The following is a 6915-nucleotide window of genomic DNA, read 5'->3' on the forward strand; positions in this document are numbered from 1 at the left end:
CCCTCCCCCCCCACGGGATTTAAGAACCCGAGTCGTATAGTTTGGCCCGGCCAAGATCACCATGAATACAAAGAACTAATTATAATGATGATTATGCCACATGAGCCTCCCGCCCCCCCCCCCCCCCCCCCCAGGATTTAAGAACCCGCCACGGGATTTAAGAACCCGAGTCGTATAGTTTGGCCCGGCCAAAATCACCATACACACTAATAACTAATTACTAACATCAATCTTAGGCCATAGGGTAACATACGCATATACATATATATATATATACACATACATATATATACATATATATATATATATATATATAAATCAACCCATGATGCTCAACAAGTAAAACAGTTTAACGAGTAAAACCAATTAGGTGTGTATGCTAGCCCAAAACATGAAATGAGTTAAAAAAGGTCATCATGAATGCACCAAACGGGAGGCACACAATCACCACGAGCTAGAGAACCCCTAAGTATTCCCACAACTCAAACACCTGCCGGATTACACACAAAGATTACTAACGGTACCGAGTCGACTCGTTTATCCTATGAGGCGTTCTAGCATGGTTTGAGTTACCTAAATACCTAACCAATTTCAATTAAAAAAGCCCCCCAGGGCCTTGTATTTACTAAAACGACCCAGATAATCCAGGGGATAAAGGATTCCCAAATTACCCCCGGAAGTTGCAGGATGAGACGAATATGTGTTTTATGAGTTGTTTATGCACTTAATAACCAACTCAGCCCCGTGTGGACTTAATTCAGTGAAATCATAGCCAACAAGTCCACACGACACCGCACGAGTTGTATGGGTCGGTAATTCGCAAGCACAACGCACTAACTACCAACAAACTTGAATTCGCGTTGTTTCGACCCGTTTGAGTAACCGACAACCAATTCAGCCCCAATACTTATAAAAGTAATTTTTCCACAGCCCATATAACAAACTGAAGCTCCACAAACTAATTTGGTTGTTAATTCCTTCAAACCTCGTGCTAAACGCAGCAATTTAACAATCTAGACAACCGAACACTAGTTTTCAATCTATCACTAATTGACCAATCAAACGAAAATCATAGCTCATGATATTAAGGTATGTTACACTAGACATACCTAGGAAGATTATGGAGCAAGAACCTCAATTCAAACATCCCCGAAAGTGCTCGAAAGGGCAGCCACCAGTTAAGCCTAGATTGAGCGATTTTTCGATCAATACGCGAAATATAATGATGGATTAAGGTTTAAAAGACTAGTAGAAACATTAGAATAACCTTGAGCTTGAGTTTTACACCTTGATTGTGGCTGGAAAAAAGAAAAAGATGGTGGTTATTTGGCTGCTGCACTGCGATCGGCCAAAGGGAAAGGGAGGATTAGGGTTTTGTTATGATATAAAAAATATCACACTCTAGCCCCTTAAGTTTGAAGGATGCGGAAACATGGGAGAAAAGTTAATTAATTAAACTTATGGGAATGACAAGGAGGTCCTCAAAGCATGCCGGATCAAACCCGAGAATTATACAAACTCTAGATAGCTTCATCACTAAACCAAAATTTGCAGACGTTACAAGTCCACCCGCCTTACAATGGGATTCGTCCCCGAATCCCGATGCGATAGGAACAGCTGCGGGTAGAGCTTCATCATCTCGCCCTCGGATTCCCCAGTAGCCTTGAAACCCCTACGGTGCCTCCACTGCACCTTCACCTGCCTAACCACCTTATTCCTCAAACGCCTTTCCTGACGGTCAAGAATAGCAATAGGTTCTTCAACGTAATTCAGCTTACTATCGAGCTCGATATCACCAAGAGGCAAATGGGCCTCCTTGTCTGCTAAACATTTCCTCAAATGATATATTTGGAAAGTAGGATGAATCCCAGCGAGCTCGGATTTGCTAAAAGTAGTTTAATATTATTAACTAAAATTACCCTAATCTAGACACTAAGTAATAAATTCTAGACTCTTAAACTTAACTAAACTACTAACCGGCAAGTGAACCGGTCGACTATAGTACAGCTAAATAAGTCCGGATATTGAACCCACTAGACACTTTTAATTACGTAAATAGATAAATTAGACTCAACTACAGACACGACTATTTATTTATTATTTATTTAGGGGGGGTTTACTAATAAACTAATTCTAAACTAATTTAAACTAATTAAGGAAACTAAAGACGACTAAATTTATAACTTGGACTTAATTCAGATGATGATGAGATAACTACCTAGGCTAGAATCCCCTAAATTTCAGTTGTTAATTAATCAGGAAAATATTTTTTTATGGACTAGGATCGTAAAATAGACGCTTAAGAGATAACCCGAACAGGATCCCTAACCCTTCTCAAGAGAAACCTATGGATTTCTAATAAGTTTTAAGGCACACCAGTATTAAAAATCAAGTTTACTTACGGTCACCAAATTAATTAAAAACTAGTTCCTTTATAAGAAATCCTACCTTACAGTGCGGAAATCAAAGGCAGTCTAATATATTCAATTGACTCGAAAGACAAAGTTAATCAATCCAACCTAGACGGACTCCTTACGAAGAACTAAATCTAGCAATCCTGATCAACAAAGACCTATCAATAACCTAGCACCTTACAGTTATTTAGGGTAGCAGCACACTTAGGTTTATTTGATTAACTAATACTATTCCTATGATCTTATCTTGAAATCAATCATAAAATAGTCAAAAACAGAATAATCAAGGCAACTAGGGAATAATAAAACTTAATTAAACAACCCTAAGCACACATATGCATCAATTTAATATAATTAATCCTTTTAACGAGTTCATAAAAACCATAACGATAAATAAATCCCAAGTCAAAATCAAACGTCAACAAAGGTTCATCATAAGCCTAGGCAGTCTATAATGTTTAGCCTAGCATCATAAAATAAAGCGAAACAATAATAAAGGAATTCATGGCAAAAATAAATAAGAACGACATATTAAAGGCGATAAAACCTGTGGTCTTCGTCTTTGGATTATAAGCACTTCGCCGGGTGATTCCTAGCCTTCAAACCCGCCAAAATATGCAATCCTAAGCTCCGAGAAACTCCAAATTTAGTAATGGCTTTCAGGTTATGATTAGGGTTAAGTTTATGGGTGTTTATATAGACTTTCAAGACCCATAAACTTAAAATTTGAAGAAGATTCTGGAAATCTAAGCCAGCCCATAAATTTAATACTTGTAGAAGATTCTAGAAATCTTAGCCTACAGACTTAATATTTGTAGAAGAGTTTAGAAAACTGAGCCCAAAGTGCCGCGCAACGGACCTTCTCCCATTTTGCTTTTTTCCCCCTCTTTTCGACATGATTGTAACCTGGAACCGAAAATATTCAAATGAATTGGTAACATACAAATTCTAATAATAACCGAACGAAAACCAATAAAATATTATATTAAATATACAAGGAATTTATATATATTTAGCCTTATATCAAATATCCCCACACTTATCCCTTTTTCGTCCCTGAAAAAGTCTAATTGCAATGGGATCAGAATCGGAGAAACACGGTCTTAAAAACATATTAGGTTATCTTAAAGCTCAGATAAACATAAAAACTGCGATTGCCGATATTGTTGTTCACTTAAACCAGCCACCAGCCTATCAAGGCCCCACGCACATTAAGCATTTATGTTCATGTGATATCAAAAACCTATGGGTCTCACACCTTTTGAGTTATGATCCACCTACCCCATCTCAAGCATAGTATAGACAATTAAAAATAATTGAGTTGAAGCAAACTGGTTCAACATATCACCGTAAGATAACAACCCCTTAATGGTAAGAAGAAAATGCACTAAGATGAAATTATGGATGACAGGTCAAGTGAGTTCGTACGAGCATGCCCTAAATATTATTGGACTTCGTCCTATATATTCCCTAAAAAATATTTATCAACTAAAAACTTCGAGTCCCAATAGTGTATCCTCAGAGTCGTCATCCCCTTGGTAACACGTAAACTCTCTGTCCCGTCTATTATGTGCACTTTTGCCTGTTTTTCTATTTTTTGAGAATGCTTCTTTAGCATTTTTTTTTTCATTATATAACTTTTCTCACTCTTTTTTGTTTTTCATTTGCTTTTTGGACCATTATTGGAATACTTTTATTTATTTATTTTTTCTTTTTTTTTTCATTGTGCACTTAGACATCTTTTACCTATAGATATATAACTAAATTCTAAGCTCGTATAAAAATTGGACATAGTCGGGCGCCACCACTCTTTATTTATTTTCATAAAACGGAGTGGCGTGCTAATTTTAAAGTGCATTCAATTCTCACCACCTTAGGGTAATTAGCTTATGGTAATACTTCTTATGCCTTATCGAATTTTAGCTTCACTATCCCCCTTTAGGATGAGAACCCACAAAATCTAAGATTAATTAGTTTTATTAAGAATATGCAATGAAAAACCTTTCAAGACTAGTTGGGCCTACCGACACATCCCAAGTTTAGTACGCCTTCTTTTTATATTATCTCATATTATTAGTAGTATGAAAATCGATTCCCGATAAATATCCTCATCTCCCATTTAAATGCAAAAAGAGACAAAATCAAGGGACATTTTAAAACTTTTTCAATTTTTTTTATATAAAATTTAACTACGACTCAAATTTCCTATCCCCACACTTAAATTTTGCATTGTCCTCAATGCAAGGATAAGGACTAAAAATAAAAATAAATTCGAAATACAAGAAACTAAAACCAAAAAGTAAAAACCAAAATAAAATAAACAAGCAAGACAGATAATGGAAAAGACTTAGCTGGTAATATGGGAATGACAATATGATGCCAAAGTCTTCTTCCATGAATGCCCTCCAACTCCAAACGTGCGCATCAATCAAATATCTTCCATTCTCTCACACATAAACGAAATTGGCAAAAATTTCAACAAACAATATCTAAAAAGATATCTTATCAGCTTGATAGATATTCAACATTAAAAACATGTCACCAGACCAACCAACCCACCCAATATATATAACATGAATAAATAGCGGCAAATAATAAAAAGTATACAATTAGGCTGCTCCATCCCCACATTTGAATTTTGCATTATACTTCATGGGGGTCATTTTTCTAGTTCAAAACCTGCAAAACTTAAAAACAAAAACAAAGAAGAACTAAGTCTCATAAGTCAGCGCATTGTAAAACTTCTCAACAAGTGCCCACGGAGTAAGACCACGCTGTGAACAACGAGCCAGGAAACCCTGAAAGCGCTCCCAAGATTGATATTACAGCTCGTCCGGCTCCACATGGAAAGAATGAATCTGATCTCGGAGGCGAGATGCTTTGGCAGGCGGGAAGTATTTCTTCAAGAAAGCGGTTGTTGGACTCGATATGCCCAAGACACATATAATTAATTGATGTGGCTAGTATGTCATGATTCAAGTAGGGTCATACCCAATAACAAGCTAGACAAACACCAATAATATTTGTTTATATATGATATGATCATTACAAATAAATATTAACACTTGAGTTATTTAGAAAGGGGTTTCTAAATACAATGTACTTGTGAAATAAATAAATCATATGGATGATTTATATTTTGAGAGAGAACATTCCATAGTGTTATTTAAGATGGTTAAATAACAATATGTGAAAAATGGTTACCTTGCATGTTACATATAATGTGTTATATTTATAATGATATAAGTTATAACATATATATGTATAAATGGAAAGTTGTATAAAAACTAATAAAAATAAGAATGAGAAAGGAAGCCCCCCCCCCCCCCCCCGCCCCTTCTCCTTCACTTCCATTATTGTATTATTATCTCCAAGGTAGTGGAGGCATGTAAAGGTTTTCATTGGTGCTAGTGGGTGGTGCCTTATTTGAAAGACTACTTGTTTGTTTCTTTCATTTTTTTTCTCTCTTAACAACAACAAAAATTCATACAATACAAGTAATAGATTTTTCCTCTCTTTTTCTTTTCTCTCTTGAAGGGCCAAGAGTAAGAACACAAGACTAGAGGAAAGATCCTCTACTCACTCTCCCTTTCTTCCTCTCTTTGGACGGCCATAGAAAAGGAACCAAGGAGTGTTGTCAAGTGAAAATCCTAGCTACAAGTGGTGTTTGTTGGAAAGCTTGGGGTATGCTAGCTTGAGGAGCTTCATATTCGAGTTCTTGCCTTCTTCAACATCATCTCCTTCCTCTTCCTTGGATTTGAAAGGTAGCTTTAACATGCATGTACATATAGTGACATGCATGTGTTTGATAGTATGTATTTCGTATTTGGATTCGGGTTTGGGTTTTGCATGTCTAAAATAGGTTTTATACATATCAAATTAAAAAGATTTAAAACTAATTTCCGTTGTGTTTTTGGTAAAATTGGGATTTTATCGCTTTGATAATCTTGTTAAAACCCAACAACGGTAGGCAATGCCTCCCAAGTAGTGAATGCTCCAGCAGGTTGCGAATCGAGCCAAGTGGCGGCACGACCTGTAAGTGAAAATGGGAACAAATGGAGGAAAATGGCATCTTCATTAGCACCTTGTAAACTGAACGTTCTGACCATACGGGTAAGACGGTTGATGTGCGCTGGTGCATCCTGATCGTCACGGCTATGGAATAGGTTACTCTGGATGAGATTGGTTATGACATAAGAGGGAATCTTCCAGGAATTAGGGTTATCGATTTCGGGGATGATGATGGGCGAGTGGTCTCTGTTGAAACCCTCGAAGGCTTGTTGGTAAACGGGTCGATAGTCGGCCATTTGAATATCGGGAATGGTTCTGGGACTCGACGGTGGTGAACTGTGTGGTGATGACTTCGCGGAAAATCTATGGTGATCGGTGACCTGACTTCTGACTTTAACGGAGGTGGTCCTTGCGAACGAAGATGTGGCATAAAGATGAAAAGCACACAAGACCAAATCAATAGACTGTATTTAAATACAAAAATAAAACT

Source organism: Bidens hawaiensis, unplaced genomic scaffold, assembly GCF_021521415.1.
Source record: "Bidens hawaiensis isolate Kalapana, Puna unplaced genomic scaffold, B.hawaiensis_p1.1 tig00000657_1, whole genome shotgun sequence".
NCBI classification, from domain to species: Eukaryota; Viridiplantae; Streptophyta; class Magnoliopsida; order Asterales; family Asteraceae; genus Bidens; species Bidens hawaiensis.